Source organism: Engystomops pustulosus, chromosome 10, assembly GCF_040894005.1.
Source record: "Engystomops pustulosus chromosome 10, aEngPut4.maternal, whole genome shotgun sequence".
NCBI classification, from domain to species: Eukaryota; Metazoa; Chordata; class Amphibia; order Anura; family Leptodactylidae; genus Engystomops; species Engystomops pustulosus.
The window spans coordinates 42,287,857-42,306,285 of NC_092420.1; positions in this window are offsets into that span (position 1 = coordinate 42,287,857).

Below are 18,429 nucleotides of genomic sequence, written 5' to 3' on the forward strand. Positions count from 1 at the left end.
TTAGGAGACAAAGTAACGGTGTTCCTACATGAAGTTAGTGAGTCTCTCTTAGATTAGAGTTGAATAGCGTCCTAGCTCATTCAGCAACAGAGACAATCACGATCTTAGCTCTTTTAGCAAGAAATGCTTTAAAAACAGTGTGGGTCTTATCATTGAGGTTGTCTTGTTAGGAAAATGAGTTAGGAGACAAAGTAACGGTGTTCCTACATGAAGTTAGTGAGTCTCTCTTAGATTAGAGTTGAATAGCGTCCTAGCTCATTCAGCGACAGAGACAATCACGATCTTAGCTCTTTTAGCAAGAAATGCATGGAAAACAGTTTGCGTCTTATCATTGAGGTTGTCTTGTTAGGAAATTGAGTTAGGAGACAAAATAACGGTGTTTCTACATTAAGTTAGTGTGTCTCTTTTAGATCGGAGTTGAATAGCCCCCTAGCTCATTCAGCAACAGAGATAATCACGATCTAAGCTCTTTTAGCAAGAATTGCATGGAAAACAGTGTGCGTCTTATCATTGAGGTTGTCTTGTTAGGAAAATGAGTTAGGAGACAAAGTAACGGTGTTCCTACATGAAGTTAGTGAGTCTCTCCTAGATTAGAGTTGAATAGCGTCCTAGCTAGTTCAGCAACAGGGACAATCACGATCTTAGCTCTTTTAGCAAGAAATGCATTGAAAACAGTGTGCGTCTTATCATTGAGGTTGTCTTGTTAGGAAAATGAGTTAGGAGACAAAATAACGGTGTTTCTACATTAAGTTAGTGTGTCTCTTTTAGATCGGAGTTGAATAGCGTCCTAGCTCATTCAGCAACAGTGACAATCACGATCTTAGCTCTTTTAGCAAGAAATGCATGGAAAACAGTGTGCGTCTTATCATTGAGGTTGTCTTGTTAGGAAATTGAGTTAGGAGACAAAATAACGGTGTTTCTACATTAAGTTAGTGTGTCTCTATTAGATCGGAGTTGAATAGCCCCCTAGCTCATTCAGCAACAGAGATAATCACGATCTAAGCTCTTTTAGCAAGAATTGCTAGAATAGGAGAGACATTGAGGTTGTCTTGTTAGGAAAATGAGTTAGGAGACAAAGTAACGGTGTTCCTACATGAAGTTAGTGAGTCTCTCTTAGATTAGAGTTGAATAGCGTCCTAGCTCATTCAGCGACAGAGACAATCACGATCTTAGCTCTTTTAGCAAGAAATGCATGGAAAACAGTGTGCGTCTTATAATTGTGGTTGTCTTGTTAGGAAAATGAGTTAGGAGACAAAGTAACGGTGTTCCTACATGAAGTTAGTGAGTCTCTCTTAGATTAGAGTTGAATAGCGTCCTAGCTCATTCAGCAACAGAGACAATGACGATCTTAGCTCTTTTAGCAAGAAATGCATGGAAAACAGTGTGCGACTTATCATTGAGGTTGTCTTTTTAGGAAAATGAGTTAGGAGACAAAGTAACGGTGTTCCTACATGAAGTTAGTGAGTCTCTCTTAGATTAGAGTTGAATAGCGTCCTAGCTCATTCAGCAACAGAGACAATCACGATCTTAGCTCTTTTAGTTAGAAATGCTTTGAAAACAGTGTGCGTCTTATCATTGAGGTTGTCTTGTTAGGAAAATGAGTTAGGAGACAAAGTAACGGTGTTCCTACATGAAGTTAGTGAGTCTCTCCTAGATTAGAGTTGAATAGCGTCCTAGCTAGTTCAGCAACAGGGACAATCACGATCTTAGCTCTTTTAGCAAGAAATGCATTGAAAACAGTGTGCGTCTTATCATTGAGGTTGTCTTGTTAGGAAAATGAGTTAGGAGACAAAGTAACGGTGTTCCTACATGAAGATAGTGAGTCTCTCTTAGATTAGAGTTGAATAGCGTCCTAGCTCATTCCGCAACAGAGACAATGACGATCTTCGCTCTTTTAGCAAGAATTGCATGGAAAACGGTGTGCGTCTTATCATTGAGGTTGTCTTGTTAGGAAAATGAGTTAGGAGACAAAGTAACGGTGTTCCTACATGACGTTAGTGAGTCTCTCCTAGATTAGAGTTGAATAGCGTCCTAGCTAGTTCAGCAACAGGGACAATGACGATCTTAGCTCTTTTAGCAAGAAATGCATGGAAAACAGTGTGCGTCTTATCATTGAGGTTGTCTTGTTAGGAAAATGAGTTAGGAGACAAAGTAACGGTGTTCCTACATGAAGTTAGTGAGTCTCTCTTAGATTAGAGTTGAATAGCGTCCTAGCTCATTCAGCGACAGAGACAATCACGATCTTAGCTCTTTTAGCAAGAAATGCATGGAAAACAGTGTGCGTCTTATCATTGAGGTTGTCTTGTTAGGAAATTGAGTTAGGAGACAAAGTAACGGTGTTTCTACATTAAGTTAGTGTGTCTCTTTTAGATCGGAGTTGAATAGCCCCCAAGCTCATTCAGCAACAGAGATAATCACGATCTAAGCTCTTTTAGCAAGAATTGCATGGAAAACAGTGTGCGTCTTATCATTGAGGTTGTCTTGTTAGGAAAATGAGTTAGGAGACAAAGTAACGGTGTTCCTACATGAAGTTAGTGAGTCTCTCCTAGATTAGAGTTGAATAGCGTCCTAGCTAGTTCAGCAACAGGGACAATCACGATCTTAGCTCTTTTAGCAAGAAATGCATTGAAAACAGTGTGCGTCTTATCATTGAGGTTGTCTTGTTAGGAAAATGAGTTAGGAGACAAAGTAACGGTGTTCCTACATGAAGTTAGTGAGTCTCTCCTAGATTAGTGTTGAATAGCGTCCTAGCTAGTTCAGCAACAGGGACAATCACGATCTTAGCTCTTTTAGCAAGAAATGCATTGAAAACAGTGTGCGTCTTATCATTGAGGTTGTCTTGTTAGGAAAATGAGTTGGGAGACAAAGTAACGGTGTTCCTACATGAAGTTAGTGAGTCTCTCTTAGATTAGAGTTGAATAGCGTCCTAGCTCATTCAGCAACAGAGACAATGACGATCTTAGCTCTTTTAGCAAGAAATGCATGGAAAACAGTGTGCGACTTAGCATTGAGGTTGTCTTGTTAGGAAAATGAGTTAGGAGACAAAGTAACGGTGTTCCTACATGAAGTTAGTGAGTCTCTCTTAGATTAGAGTTGAATAGCGTCCTAGCTCATTCAGCAACAGAGACAATGACGATCTTAGCTCTTTTAGCAAGAAATGCATGGAAAACAGTGTGCGTCTTATCATTGAGGTTGTCTTGTTAGGAAAATGAGTTAGGAGACAAAGTAACGGTGTTCCTACATGAAGTTAGTGAGTCTCTCCTAGATTAGAGTTGAATAGCGTCCAAGCTAGTTCAGCAACAGGGACAATCACGATCTTAGCTCTTTTAGCAAGAAATGCATTGAAAACAGTGTGCGTCTTATCATTGAGGTTGTCTTGTTAGGAAAATGAGTTAGGAGACAAAGTAACGGTGTTCCTACATGAAGTTAGTGAGTCTCTCTTAGATTAGAGTTGAATAGCGTCCTAGCTCATTCAGCAACAGAGACAATCACGATCTTAGCTCTTTTAGCAAGAAATGCATGGAAAACAGTGTGCGTCTTATCATTGAGGTTGTCTTGTTAGGAAAATGAGTTAGGAGACAAAATAACGGTGTTTCTACATTAAGTTAGTGTGTCTCTTTTAGATCAGAGTTGAATAGCGTCCTAGCTCATTCAGCAACAGAGACAATCACGATCTTAGCTCTTTTAGCTAGAAATGCTTTGAAAACAGTGTGCGTCTTATCATTGAGGTTGTCTTGTTAGGAAAATGAGTTAGGAGACAAAATAACGGTGTTTCTACATTAAGTTAGTGTGTCTCTTTTAGATCGGAGTTGAATAGCGTCCTAGCTCATTCAGCGACAGAGACAATCACGATCTTAGCTCTTTTAGCAAGAAATGCATTGAAATCAGTGTGCGCCTTATCATTGAGGTTGTCTTGTTAGGAAAATGAGTTAGGAGACAAAGTAACGGTGTTCCTACATGAAGTTAGTGAGTCTCTCCTAGATTAGAGTTGAATAGCGTCCTAGCTAGTTCAGCAACAGGGACAATCACGATCTTAGCTCTTTTAGCCAGAAATGCATTGAAAACAGTGTGCGTCTTATCATTGAGGTTGTCTTGTTAGGAAAATGAGTTAGGAGACAAAGTAACGGTGTTCCTACATGAAGTTAGTGAGTCTCTCTTAGATTAGAGTTGAATAGCGTCCTAGCTAGTTCAGCGACAGAGACAATCACGATCTTAGCTCTTTTAACAAGAAATGCATGGAAAACAGTGTGCGTCTTATCATTGAGGTTGTCTTGTTAGGAAATTGAGTTAGGAGACAAAATAACGGTGTTTCTACATTAAGTTAGTGTGTCTCTTTTAGATCGGAGTTGAATAGCCCCCTAGCTCATTCAGCAACAGAGATAATCACGATCTAAGCTCTTTTAGCAAGAATTGCTAGAATAGGAGAGACATTGAGGTTGTCTTGTTAGGAAAATGAGTTAGGAGACAAAGTAACGGTGTTCCTACATGAAGTTAGTGAGTCTCTCCTAGATTAGAGTTGAATAGCGTCCTAGCTCATTCAGCGACAGAGACAATCACGATCTTAGCTCTTTTAGCAAGAAATGCATGGAAAGCAGTGTGCGTCTTATCATTGAGGTTGTCTTGTTAGGAAATTGAGTTAGGAGACAAAATAACGGTGTTTCTACATTAAGTTAGTGTGTCTCTTTTAGATCGGAGTTGAATAGCCCCCTAGCTCATTCAGCAACAGAGATAATCACGATCTAAGCTCTTTTAGCAAGAATTGCTAGAATAGGAGAGACATTGAGGTTGTCTTGTTAGGAAAATGAGTTAGGAGACAAAGTAACGGTGTTCCTACATGAAGTTAGTGAGTCTCTCCTAGATTAGAGTTGAATAGCGTCCTAGCTCATTCAGCGACAGAGACAATCACGATCTTAGCTCTTTTAGCAAGAAATGCATGGAAAGCAGTGTGCGTCTTATCATTGAGGTTGTCTTGTTAGGAAATTGAGTTAGGAGACAAAATAACGGTGTTTCTACATTAAGTTAGTGTGTCTCTTTTAGATCGGAGTTGAATAGCCCCCTAGCTCATTCAGCAACAGAGATAATCACGATCTAAGCTCTTTTAGCAAGAATTGCATGGAAAACAGTGTGCGTCTTATCATTGAGGTTGTCTTGTTAGGAAAATGAGTTAGGAGACAAAGTAACGGTGTTCCTACATGAAGTTAGTGAGTCTCTCCTAGATTATAGTTGAATAGCGTCCTAGCTAGTTCAGCAACAGGGACAATCACGATCTTAGCTCTTTTAGCAAGAAATGCATTGAAAACAGTGTGCGTCTTATGATTGAGGTTGTCTTGTTAGGAAAATGAGTTAGGAGACAAAGTAACGGTGTTCCTACATGAAGTTAGTGATACTCTCTTAGATTAGAGTTGAATAGCGTCCTAGCTCATTCAGCAACAGAGACAATCACGATCTTAGCTCTTTTAGCAAGAAATGCATGGAAAACAGTGTGCGTCTTATCATTGAGGTTGTCTTGTTAGGAAATTGAGTTAGGAGACAAAATAACGGTGTTTCTACATTAAGTTAGTGTGTCTCTTTTAGATCGGAGTTGAATAGCCCCCTAGCTCATTCAGCAACAGAGATAATCACGATCTAAGCTCTTTTAGCAAGAATTGCATGGAAAACAGTGTGCGTCTTATCATTGAGGTTGTCTTGTTAGGAAAATGAGTTAGGAGACAAAGTAACGGTGTTCCTACATGAAGTTAGTGAGTCTCTCCTAGATTATAGTTGAATAGCGTCCTAGCTAGTTCAGCAACAGGGACAATCACGATCTTAGCTCTTTTAGCAAGAAATGCATTGAAAACAGTGTGCGTCTTATCATTGAGGTTGTCTTGTTAGGAAAATGAGTTAGGAGACAAAGTAACGGTGTTCCTACATGAAGTTAGTTAGTCTCTCCTAGATTATAGTTGAATAGCGTCCTAGCTAGTTCAGCAACAGGGACAATCACGATCTTAGCTCTTTTAGCAAGAAATGCTTTGAAAACAGTGTGCGTCTTATCATTGAGGTTGTCTTGTTAGGAAAATGAGTTAGGAGACAAAGTAACGGTGTTCCTACATGAAGTTAGTGAGTCTCTCCTAGATTATTGTTGAATAGCGTCCTAGCTAGTTCAGCAACAGGGACAATCACGATCTTAGCTCTTTTAGCAAGAAATGCATGGAAAACAGTGTGCGTCTTATCATTGAGGTTGTCTTGTTAGGAAAATGAGTCAGGAGACAAAGTAACGGTGTTCCTACATGAAGTTAGTGAGTCTCTCCTAGATTATAGTTGAATAGCGTCCTAGCTAGTTCAGCAACAGGGACAATCACGATCTTAGCTCTTTTAGCAAGAAATGCATTGAAAACAGTGTGCGTCTTATCATTGAGGTTGTCTTGTTAGGAAAATGAGTTAGGAGACAAAGTAACGGTGTTCCTACATGAAGTTAGTGAGTCTCTCTTAGATTAGAGTTGAATAGCGTCCTAGCTCATTCAGCAACAGAGATAATCACGATCTAAGCTCTTTTAGCAAGAATTGCATGGAAAACAGTGTGCGTCTTATCATTGAGGTTGTCTTGTTAGGAAAATGAGTTAGGAGACAAAGTAACGGTGTTCCTACATGAAGTTAGTGAGTCTCTCCTAGATTAGAGTTGAATAGCGTCCTAGCTAGTTCAGCAACAGGGACAATCACGATCTTAGCTCTTTTAGCAAGAAATGCATTGAAAACAGTGTGCGTCTTATCATTGAGGTTGTCTTGTTAGGAAAATGAGTTAGGAGACAAAGTAACGGTGTTCCTACATGAAGTTAGTGAGTCTCTCCTAGATTAGAGTTGAATAGCGTCCTAGCTAGTTCAGCAACAGGGACAATCACGATCTTAGCTCTTTTAGCAAGAAATGCATTGAAAACAGTGTGCGTCTTATCATTGAGGTTGTCTTGTTAGGAAAATGAGTTAGGAGACAAAATAACGGTGTTTCTACATTAAGTTAGTCTGTCTCTTTTAGATCGGAGTTGAATAGCGTCCTAGCTCATTCAGCAACAGAGATAATCACGATCTAAGCTCTTTTAGCAAGAATTGCATGGAAAACAGTGTGCGTCTTATCATTGAGGTTGTCTTGTTAGGAAAATGAGTTAGGAGACAAAGTAACGGTGTTTATACATGAAGTTAGTGAGTCTCTCCTAGATTAGAGTTGAATAGCGTCCTAGCTAGTTCAGCAACAGGGACAATCACGATCTTAGCTCTTTTAGCAAGAAATGCATTGAAAACAGTGTGCGTCTTATCATTGAGGTTGTCTTGTTAGGAAAATGAGTTAGGAGAGAAAATAACGGTGTTTCTACATTAAGTTAGTGTGTCTCTTTTAGATCGGAGTTGAATAGCGTCCTAGCTCATTCAGCAACAGAGATAATCACGATCTAAGCTCTTTTAGCAAGAATTGCATGGAAAACAGTGTGCGTCTTATCATTGAGGTTGTCTTGTTAGGAAAATGAGTTAGGAGACAAAGTAACGGTGTTCCTACATGAAGTTAGTGAGTCTCTCCTAGATTATAGTTGAATAGCGTCCTAGCTAGTTCAGCAACAGGGACAATCACGATCTTAGCTCTTTTAGCAAGAAATGCATTGAAAACAGTGTGCGTCTTATCATTGAGGTTGTCTTGTTAGGAAAATGAGTTAGGAGACAAAGTAACGGTGTTCCTACATGAAGTTAGTGAGTCTCTCCTAGATTATAGTTGAATAGCGTCCTAGCTAGTTCAGCAACAGGGACAATCACGATCTTAGCTCTTTTAGCAAGAAATGCTTTGAAAACAGTGTGCGTCTTATCATTGAGGTTGTCTTGTTAGGAAAATGAGTTAGGAGACAAAGTAACGGTGTTCCTACATGAAGTTAGTGAGTCTCTCTTAGATTAGAGTTGAATAGCGTCCTAGCTCATTCAGCCACAGAGACAATCACGATCTTAGCTCTTTTAGCAAGAAATGCATGGAAAACAGTTTGCGTCTTATCATTGAGGTTGTCTTGTTAGGAAATTGAGTTAGGAGACAAAATAACGGTGTTTCTACATTAAGTTAGTGTGTCTCTTTTAGATCGGAGTTGAATAGCCCCCTAGCTCATTCAGCAACAGAGATAATCACGATCTAAGCTCTTTTAGCAAGAATTGCATGGAAAACAGTGTGCGTCTTATCATTGAGGTTGTCTTGTTAGGAAAATGAGTTAGGAGACAAAGTAACGGTGTTCCTACATGAAGTTAGTGAGTCTCTCCTAGATTAGAGTTGAATAGCGTCCTAGCTAGTTCAGCAACAGGGACAATCACGATCTTAGCTCTTTTAGCAAGAAATGCATTGAAAACAGTGTGCGTCTTATCATTGAGGTTGTCTTGTTAGGAAAATGAGTTAGGAGACAAAGTAACGGTGTTCCTACATGAAGTTAGTGAGTCTCTCCTAGATTATAGTTGAATAGCGTCCTAGCTCATTCAGCGACAGAGACAATCACGATCTTAGCTCTTTTAGCAAGAAATGCATGGAAAACAGTGTGCGTCTTATCATTGAGGTTGTCTTGTTAGGAAATTGAGTTAGGAGACAAAATAACGGTGTTTCTACATTAAGTTAGTGTGTCTCTTTTAGATCGGAGTTGAATAGCGTCCTAGCTCATTCAGCAACAGAGACAATCACGATCTTAGCTCTTTTAGCAAGAAATGCTTTGAAAACAGTGTGCGTCTTATCATTGAGGTTGTCTTGTTAGGAAAATGAGTTAGGAGACAAAGTAACGGTGTTCCTACATGAAGTTAGTGAGTCTCTCTTAGATTAGAGTTGAATAGCGTCCTAGCTCATTCAGCGACAGAGACAATCACGATCTTAGCTCTTTTAGCAAGAAATGCATTGAAAACAGTGTGCGTCTTATCATTGAGGTTGTCTTGTTAGGAAAATGAGTTAGGAGACAAAGTAACGGTGTTCCTACATGAAGTTAGTGAGTCTCTCCTAGATTAGAGTTGAATAGCGTCCTAGCTAGTTCAGCAACAGGGACAATCACGATCTTAGCTCTTTTAGCAAGAAATGCATGGAAAACAGTGTGCGTCTTATAATTGTGGTTGTCTTGTTAGGAAAATGAGTTAGGAGACAAAGTAACGGTGTTCCTACATGAAGTTAGTGAGTCTCTCTTAGATTAGAGTTGAATAGCGTCCTAGCTCATTCAGCAACAGAGACAATGACGATCTTAGCTCTTTTAGCAAGAAATGCATGGAAAACAGTGTGCGACTTATCATTGAGGTTGTCTTGTTAGGAAAATGAGTTAGGAGACAAAGTAACGGTGTTCCTACATGAAGTTAGTGAGTCTCTCCTAGATTAGAGTTGAATAGCGTCCTAGCTAGTTCAGCAACAGGGACAATCACGATCTTAGCTCTTTTAGCAAGAAATGCATTGAAAACAGTGTGCGTCTTATCATTGAGGTTGTCTTGTTAGGAAAATGAGTTAGGAGACAAAGTAACGGTGTTCCTACATGAAGTTAGTGAGTCTCTCCTAGATTATAGTTGAATAGCGTCCTAGCTCATTCAGCGACAGAGACAATCACGATCTTAGCTCTTTTAGCAAGAAATGCATGGAAAACAGTGTGCGTCTTATCATTGAGGTTGTCTTGTTAGGAAATTGAGTTAGGAGACAAAATAACGGTGTTTCTACATTAAGTTAGTGTGTCTCTTTTAGATCGGAGTTGAATAGCGTCCTAGCTCATTCAGCAACAGAGACAATCACGATTTTAGCTCTTTTAGCAAGAAATGCTTTGAAAACAGTGTGCGTCTTATCATTGAGGTTGTTTTGTTAGGAAAATGAGTTAGGAGACAAAGTAACGGTGTTCCTACATGAAGTTAGTGAGTCTCTCTTAGATTAGAGTTGAATAGCGTCCTAGCTCATTCAGCGACAGAGACAATCACGATCTTAGCTCTTTTAGCAAGAAATGCATTGAAAACAGTGTGCGTCTTATCATTGAGGTTGTCTTGTTAGGAAAATGAGTTAGGAGACAAAGTAACGGTGTTCCTACATGAAGTTAGTGAGTCTCTCCTAGATTAGAGTTGAATAGCGTCCTAGCTAGTTCAGCAACAGGGACAATCACGATCTTAGCTCTTTTAGCAAGAAATGCATGGAAAACAGTGTGCGTCTTATAATTGTGGTTGTCTTGTTAGGAAAATGAGTTAGGAGACAAAGTAACGGTGTTCCTACATGAAGTTAGTGAGTCTCTCTTAGATTAGAGTTGAATAGCGTCCTAGCTCATTCAGCAACAGAGACAATCACGATCTTAGCTCTTTTAGTTAGAAATGCTTTGAAAACAGTGTGCGTCTTATCATTGAGGTTGTCTTGTTAGGAAAATGAGTTAGGAGACAAAGTAACGGTGTTCCTACATGAAGTTAGTGAGTCTCTCCTAGATTAGAGTTTAATAGCGTCCTAGCTAGTTCAGCAACAGGGACAATCACGATCTTAGCTCTTTTAGCAAGAAATGCATTGAAAACAGTGTGCGTCTTATCATTGAGGTTGTCTTGTTAGGAAAATGAGTTAGGAGACAAAATAACGGTGTTTCTACATTAAGTTAGTGTGTCTCTTTTAGATCGGAGTTGAATAGCGTCCTAGCTCATTCAGCAACAGAGACAATCACGATCTTAGCTCTTTTAGCAAGAAATGCATGGAAAACAGTGTGCGTCTTATAATTGTGGTTGTCTTGTTAGGAAAATGAGTTAGGAGACAAAGTAACGGTGTTCCTACATGAAGTTAGTGAGTCTCTCTTAGATTAGAGATGAATAGCGTCCTAGCTCATTCAGCAACAGAGACAATGACGATCTTAGCTCTTTTAGCAAGAAATGCATGGAAAACAGTGTGCGACTTATCATTGAGGTTGTCTTTTTAGGAAAATGAGTTAGGAGACAAAGTAACGGTGTTCCTACATGAAGTTAGTGAGTCTCTCTTAGATTAGAGTTGAATAGCGTCCTAGCTCATTCAGCAACAAGGACAATCACGATCTTAGCTCTTTTAGAAAGAAATGCATGGAAAACAGTGTGCGTCTTATAATTGTGGTTGTCTTGTTAGGAAAATGAGTTAGGAGACAAAGTAACGGTGTTCCTACATGAAGTTAGTGAGTCTCTCTTAGATTAGAGATGAATAGCGTCCTAGCTCATTCAGCAACAGAGACAATGACGATCTTAGCTCTTTTAGCAAGAAATGCATGGAAAACAGTGTGCGACTTATCATTGAGGTTGTCTTTTTAGGAAAATGAGTTAGGAGACAAAGTAACGGTGTTCCTACATGAAGTTAGTGAGTCTCTCTTAGATTAGAGTTGAATAGCGTCCTAGCTCATTCAGCAACAGAGACAATCACGATCTTAGCTCTTTTAGTTAGAAATGCTTTGAAAACAGTGTGCGTCTTATCATTGAGGTTGTCTTGTTAGGAAAATGAGTTAGGAGACAAAGTAACGGTGTTCCTACATGAAGTTAGTGAGTCTCTCCTAGATTAGAGTTGAATAGCGTCCTAGCTAGTTCAGCAACAGGGACAATCACGATCTTAGCTCTTTCAGCAAGAAATGCATTGAAAACAGTGTGCGTCTTATCATTGAGGTTGTCTTGTTAGGAAAATGAGTTAGGAGACAAAATAACGGTGTTTCTACATTAAGTTAGTGTGTCTCTTTTAGATCGGAGTTGAATAGCCCCCTAGCTCATTCAGCAACAGAGATAATCACGATCTAAGCTCTTTTAGCAAGAATTGCATGGAAAACAGTGTGCGTCTTATCATTGAGGTTGTCTTGTTAGGAAAATGAGTTAGGAGACAAAGTAACGGTGTTCCTACATGAAGTTAGTGAGTCTCTCCTAGATTATAGTTGAATAGCGTCTTAGCTAGTTCAGCAACAGGGACAATCACGATCTTAGCTCTTTTAGCAAGAAATGCATTGAAAACAGTGTGCGTCTTATCATTGAGGTTGTCTTGTTAGGAAAATGAGTTAGGAGACAAAGTAACGGTGTTCCTACATGAAGTTAGTGAGTCTCTCCTAGATTATAGTTGAATAGCGTCCTAGCTAGTTCAGCAACAGGGACAATCACGATCTTAGCTCTTTTAGCAAGAAATGCATTGAAAACAGTGTGCGTCTTATGATTGAGGTTGTCTTGTTAGGAAAATGAGTTAGGAGACAAAGTAACGGTGTTCCTACATGAAGTTAGTGAGTCTCTCTTAGATTAGAGTTGAATAGCGTCCTAGCTCATTCAGCAACAGAGACAATCACGATCTTAGCTCTTTTAGCAAGAAATGCTTTGAAAACAGTGTGCGTCTTATCATTGAGGTTGTCTTGTTAGGAAAATGAGTTAGGAGACAAAGTAACGGTGTTCCTACATGAAGTTAGTGAGTCTCTCTTAGATTAGAGTTGAATAGCGTCCTAGCTCATTCAGCGACAGAGACAATCACGATCTTAGCTCTTTTAGCAAGAAATGCATGGAAAACAGTTTGCGTCTTATCATTGAGGTTGTCTTGTTAGGAAATTGAGTTAGGAGACAAAATAACGGTGTTTCTACATTAAGTTAGTGTGTCTCTTTTAGATCGGAGTTGAATAGCCCCCTAGCTCATTCAGCAACAAAGATAATCACGATCTAAGCTCTTTTAGCAAGAATTGCATGGAAAACAGTGTGCGTCTTATCATTGAGGTTGTCTTGTTAGAAAATTGAGTTAGGAGACAAAATAACGGTGTTTCTACATTAAGTTAGTGTGTCTCTTTTAGATCGGAGTTGAATAGCCCCCTACCTCATTCAGCAACAGAGATAATCACGATCTAAGCTCTTTTAGCAAGAATTGCTAGAATAGGAGAGACATTGAGGTTGTCTTGTTAGGAAAATGAGTTAGGAGACAAAGTAACGGTGTTCCTACATGAAGTTAGTGAGTCTCTCCTAGATTAGAGTTGAATAGCGTCCTAGCTAGTTCAGCAACAGGGACAATCACGATCTTAGCTCTTTTAGCAAGAAATGCATTGAAAACAGTGTGCGTCTTATCATTGAGGTTGTCTTGTTAGGAAAATGAGTTAGGAGACAAAATAACGGTGTTTCTACATTAAGTTAGTGTGTCTCTTTTAGATCGGAGTTGAATAGCGTCCTAGCTCATTCAGCAACAGAGACAATCACGATCTTAGCTCTTTTAGCAAGAAATGCATGGAAAACAGTGTGCGTCTTATCATTGAGGTTGTCTTGTTAGGAAATTGAGTTAGGAGACAAAATAACGGTGTTTCTACATTAAGTTAGTGTGTCTCTTTTAGATCGGAGTTGAATAGCCCCCTAGCTCATTCAGCAACAGAGATAATCACGATCTAAGCTCTTTTAGCAAGAATTGCATGGAAAACAGTGTGCGTCTTATCATTGAGGTTGTCTTGTTAGGAAAATGAGTTAGGAGACAAAGTAACGGTGTTCCTACATGAAGTTAGTGAGTCTCTCCTAGATTATAGTTGAATAGCGTCCTAGCTAGTTCAGCAACAGGGACAATCACGATCTTAGCTCTTTTAGCAAGAAATGCATTGAAAACAGTGTGCGTCTTATCATTGAGGTTGTCTTGTTAGGAAAATGAGTTAGGAGACAAAGTAACGGTGTTCCTACATGAAGTTAGTGAGTCTCTCTTAGATTAGAGTTGAATAGCGTCCTAGCTCATTCAGCGACAGAGACAATCACGATCTTAGCTCTTTTAGCAAGAAATGCATGGAAAACAGTTTGCGTCTTATCATTGAGGTTGTCTTGTTAGGAAATTGAGTTAGGAGACAAAATAACGGTGTTTCTACATTAAGTTAGTGTGTCTCTTTTAGATCGGAGTTGAATAGCCCCCTAGCTCATTCAGCAACAAAGATAATCACGATCTAAGCTCTTTTAGCAAGAATTGCATGGAAAACAGTGTGCGTCTTATCATTGAGGTTGTCTTGTTAGAAAATTGAGTTAGGAGACAAAATAACGGTGTTTCTACATTAAGTTAGTGTGTCTCTTTTAGATCGGAGTTGAATAGCCCCCTACCTCATTCAGCAACAGAGATAATCACGATCTAAGCTCTTTTAGCAAGAATTGCTAGAATAGGAGAGACATTGAGGTTGTCTTGTTAGGAAAATGAGTTAGGAGACAAAGTAACGGTGTTCCTACATGAAGTTAGTGAGTCTCTCCTAGATTAGAGTTGAATAGCGTCCTAGCTAGTTCAGCAACAGGGACAATCACGATCTTAGCTCTTTTAGCAAGAAATGCATTGAAAACAGTGTGCGTCTTATCATTGAGGTTGTCTTGTTAGGAAAATGAGTTAGGAGACAAAATAACGGTGTTTCTACATTAAGTTAGTGTGTCTCTTTTAGATCGGAGTTGAATAGCGTCCTAGCTCATTCAGCAACAGAGACAATCACGATCTTAGCTCTTTTAGCAAGAAATGCATGGAAAACAGTGTGCGTCTTATCATTGAGGTTGTCTTGTTAGGAAATTGAGTTAGGAGACAAAATAACGGTGTTTCTACATTAAGTTAGTGTGTCTCTTTTAGATCGGAGTTGAATAGCCCCCTAGCTCAATCAGCAACAGAGATAATCACGATCTAAGCTCTTTTAGCAAGAATTGCATGGAAAACAGTGTGCGTCTTATCATTGAGGTTGTCTTGTTAGGAAAATGAGTTAGGAGACAAAGTAACGGTGTTCCTACATGAAGTTAGTGAGTCTCTCCTAGATTATAGTTGAATAGCGTCCTAGCTAGTTCAGCAACAGGGACAATCACGATCTTAGCTCTTTTAGCAAGAAATGCATTGAAAACAGTGTGCGTCTTATCATTGAGGTTGTCTTGTTAGGAAAATGAGTTAGGAGACAAAGTAACGGTGTTCCTACATGAAGTTAGTTAGTCTCTCCTAGATTATAGTTGAATAGCGTCCTAGCTAGTTCAGCAACAGGGACAATCACGATCTTAGCTCTTTTAGCAAGAAATGCTTTGAAAACAGTGTGCGTCTTATCATTGAGGTTGTCTTGTTAGGAAAATGAGTTAGGAGACAAAGTAACGGTGTTCCTACATGAAGTTAGTGAGTCTCTCTTAGATTAGAGTTGAATAGCGTCCTAGCTCATTCAGCGACAGAGACAATCACGATCTTAGCTCTTTTAGCAAGAAATGCATGGAAAACAGTTTGCGTCTTATCATTGAGGTTGTCTTGTTAGGAAATTGAGTTAGGAGACAAAGTAACGGTGTTTCTACATTAAGTTAGTGTGTCTCTTTTAGATCGAAATTGAATAGCCCCCAAGCTCATTCAGCAACAGAGATAATCACGATCTAAGCTCTTTTAGCAAGAATTGCATGGAAAACAGTGTGCGTCTTATCATTGAGGTTGTCTTGTTAGGAAAATGAGTTAGGAGACAAAGTAACGGTGTTCCTACATGAAGTTAGTGAGTCTCTCCTAGATTAGAGTTGAATAGCGTCCTAGCTAGTTCAGCAACAGGGACAATCACGATCTTAGCTCTTTTAGCAAGAAATGCATTGAAAACAGTGTGCGTCTTATCATTGAGGTTGTCTTGTTAGGAAAATGAGTTAGGAGACAAAGTAACGGTGTTCCTACATGAAGTTAGTGAGTCTCTCCTAGATTAGTGTTGAATAGCGTCCTAGCTAGTTCAGCAACAGGGACAATCACGATCTTAGCTCTTTTAGCAAGAAATGCATTGAAAACAGTGTGCGTCTTATCATTGAGGTTGTCTTGTTAGGAAAATGAGTTGGGAGACAAAGTAACGGTGTTCCTACATGAAGTAAGTGAGTCTCTCTTAGATTAGAGTTGAATAGCGTCCTAGCTCATTCAGCAACAGAGACAATCACGATCTTAGCTCTTTTAGCAAGAAATGCATGGAAAACAGTGTGCGTCTTATCATTGAGGTTGTCTTGTTAGGAAAATGAGTTAGGAGACAAAATAACGGTGTTTCTACATTAAGTTAGTGTGTCTCCTTTAGATCAGAGTTGAATAGCGTCCTAGCTCATTCAGCAACAGAGACAATCACGATCTTAGCTCTTTTAGCTAGAAATGCTTTGAAAACAGTGTGCGTCTTATCATTGAGGTTGTCTTGTTAGGAAAATGAGTTAGGAGACAAAATAACGGTGTTTCTACATTAAGTTAGTGTGTCTCTTTTAGATCGGAGTTGAATAGCGTCCTAGCTCATTCAGCGACAGAGACAATCACGATCTTAGCTCTTTTAGCAAGAAATGCATTGAAATCAGTGTGCGCCTTATCATTGAGGTTGTCTTGTTAGGAAAATGAGTTAGGAGACAAAGTAACGGTGTTCCTACATGAAGTTAGTGAGTCTCTCCTAGATTAGAGTTGAATAGCGTCCTAGCTAGTTCAGCAACAGGGACAATCACGATCTTAGCTCTTTTAGCCAGAAATGCATTAAAAACAGTGTGCGTCTTATCATTGAGGTTGTCTTGTTAGGAAAATGAGTTAGGAGACAAAGTAACGGTGTTCCTACATGAAATTAGTGAGTCTCTCTTAGATTAGAGTTGAATAGCGTCCTAGCTAGTTCAGCGACAGAGACAATCACGATCTTAGCTCTTTTAGCCAGAAATGCATTGAAAACAGTGTGCGTCTTATCATTGAGGTTGTCTTGTTAGGAAAATGAGTTAGGAGACAAAGTAACGGTGTTCCTACATGAAGTTAGTGAGTCTCTCTTAGATTAGAGTTGAATAGCGTCCTAGCTAGTTCAGCGACAGAGACAATCACGATCTTAGCTCTTTTAACAAGAAATGCATGGAAAACAGTGTGCGTCTTATCATTGAGGTTGTCTTGTTAGGAAATTGAGTTAGGAGACAAAATAACGGTGTTTCTACATTAAGTTAGTGTGTCTCTTTTAGATCGGAGTTGAATAGCCCCCTAGCTCATTCAGCAACAGAGATAATCACGATCTAAGCTCTTTTAGCAAGAATTGCTAGAATAGGAGAGACATTGAGGTTGTCTTGTTAGGAAAATGAGTTAGGAGACAAAGTAACGGTGTTCCTACATGAAGTTAGTGAGTCTCTCCTAGATTAGAGTTGAATAGCGTCCTAGCTCATTCAGCGACAGAGACAATCACGATCTTAGCTCTTTTAGCAAGAAATGCATGGAAAGCAGTGTGCGTCTTATCATTGAGGTTGTCTTGTTAGGAAATTGAGTTAGGAGACAAAATAACGGTGTTTCTACATTAAGTTAGTGTGTCTCTTTTAGATCGGAGTTGAATAGCCCCCTAGCTCATTCAGCAACAGAGATAATCACGATCTAAGCTCTTTTAGCAAGAATTGCATGGAAAACAGTGTGCGTCTTATCATTGAGGTTGTCTTGTCAGGAAAATGAGTTAGGAGACAAAGTAACGGTGTTCCTACATGAAGTTAGTGAGTCTCTCCTAGATTATAGTTGAATAGCGTCCTAGCTAGTTCAGCAACAGGGACAATCACGATCTTAGCTCTTTTAGCAAGAAATGCATTGAAAACAGTGTGCGTCTTATCATTGAGGTTGTCTTGTTAGGAAAATGAGTTAGGAGACAAAGTAACGGTGTTCCTACATGAAGTTAGTTAGTCTCTCCTAGATTATAGTTGAATAGCGTCCTAGCTAGTTCAGCAACAGGGACAATCACGATCTTAGCTCTTTTAGCAAGAAATGCTTTGAAAACAGTGTGCGTCTTATCATTGAGGTTGTCTTGTTAGGAAAATGAGTTAGGAGACAAAGTAACGGTGTTCCTACATGAAGTTAGTGAGTCTCTCCTAGATTATTGTTGAATAGCGTCCTAGCTAGTTCAGCAACAGGGACAATCACGATCTTAGCTCTTTTAGCAAGAAATGCATGGAAAACAGTGTGCGTCTTATCATTGAGGCTGTCTTGTTAGGAAAATGAGTCAGGAGACAAAGTAACGGTGTTCCTACATGAAGTTAGTGAGTCTCTCCTAGATTATAGTTGAATAGCGTCCTAGCTAGTTCAGCAACAGGGACAATCACGATCTTAGCTCTTTTAGCAAGAAATGCATTGAAAACAGTGTGCGTCTTATCATTGAGGTTGTCTTGTTAGGAAAATGAGTTAGGAGACAAAGTAACGGTGTTCCTACATGAAGTTAGTGAGTCTCTCTTAGATTAGAGTTGAATAGCGTCCTAGCTCATTCAGCAACAGAGACAATCACGATCTTAGCTCTTTTAGCAAGAAATGCTTTGAAAACAGTGTGGGTCTTATCATTGAGGTTGTCTTGTTAGGAAAATGAGTTAGGAGACAAAGTAACGGTGTTCCTACATGAAGTTAGTGAGTCTCTCTTAGATTAGAGTTGAATAGCGTCCTAGCTCATTCAGCGACAGAGACAATCACGATCTTAGCTCTTTTAGCAAGAAATGCATGGAAAACAGTTTGCGTCTTATCATTGAGGTTGTCTTGTTAGGAAATTGAGTTAGGAGACAAAATAACGGTGTTTCTACATTAAGTTAGTGTGTCTC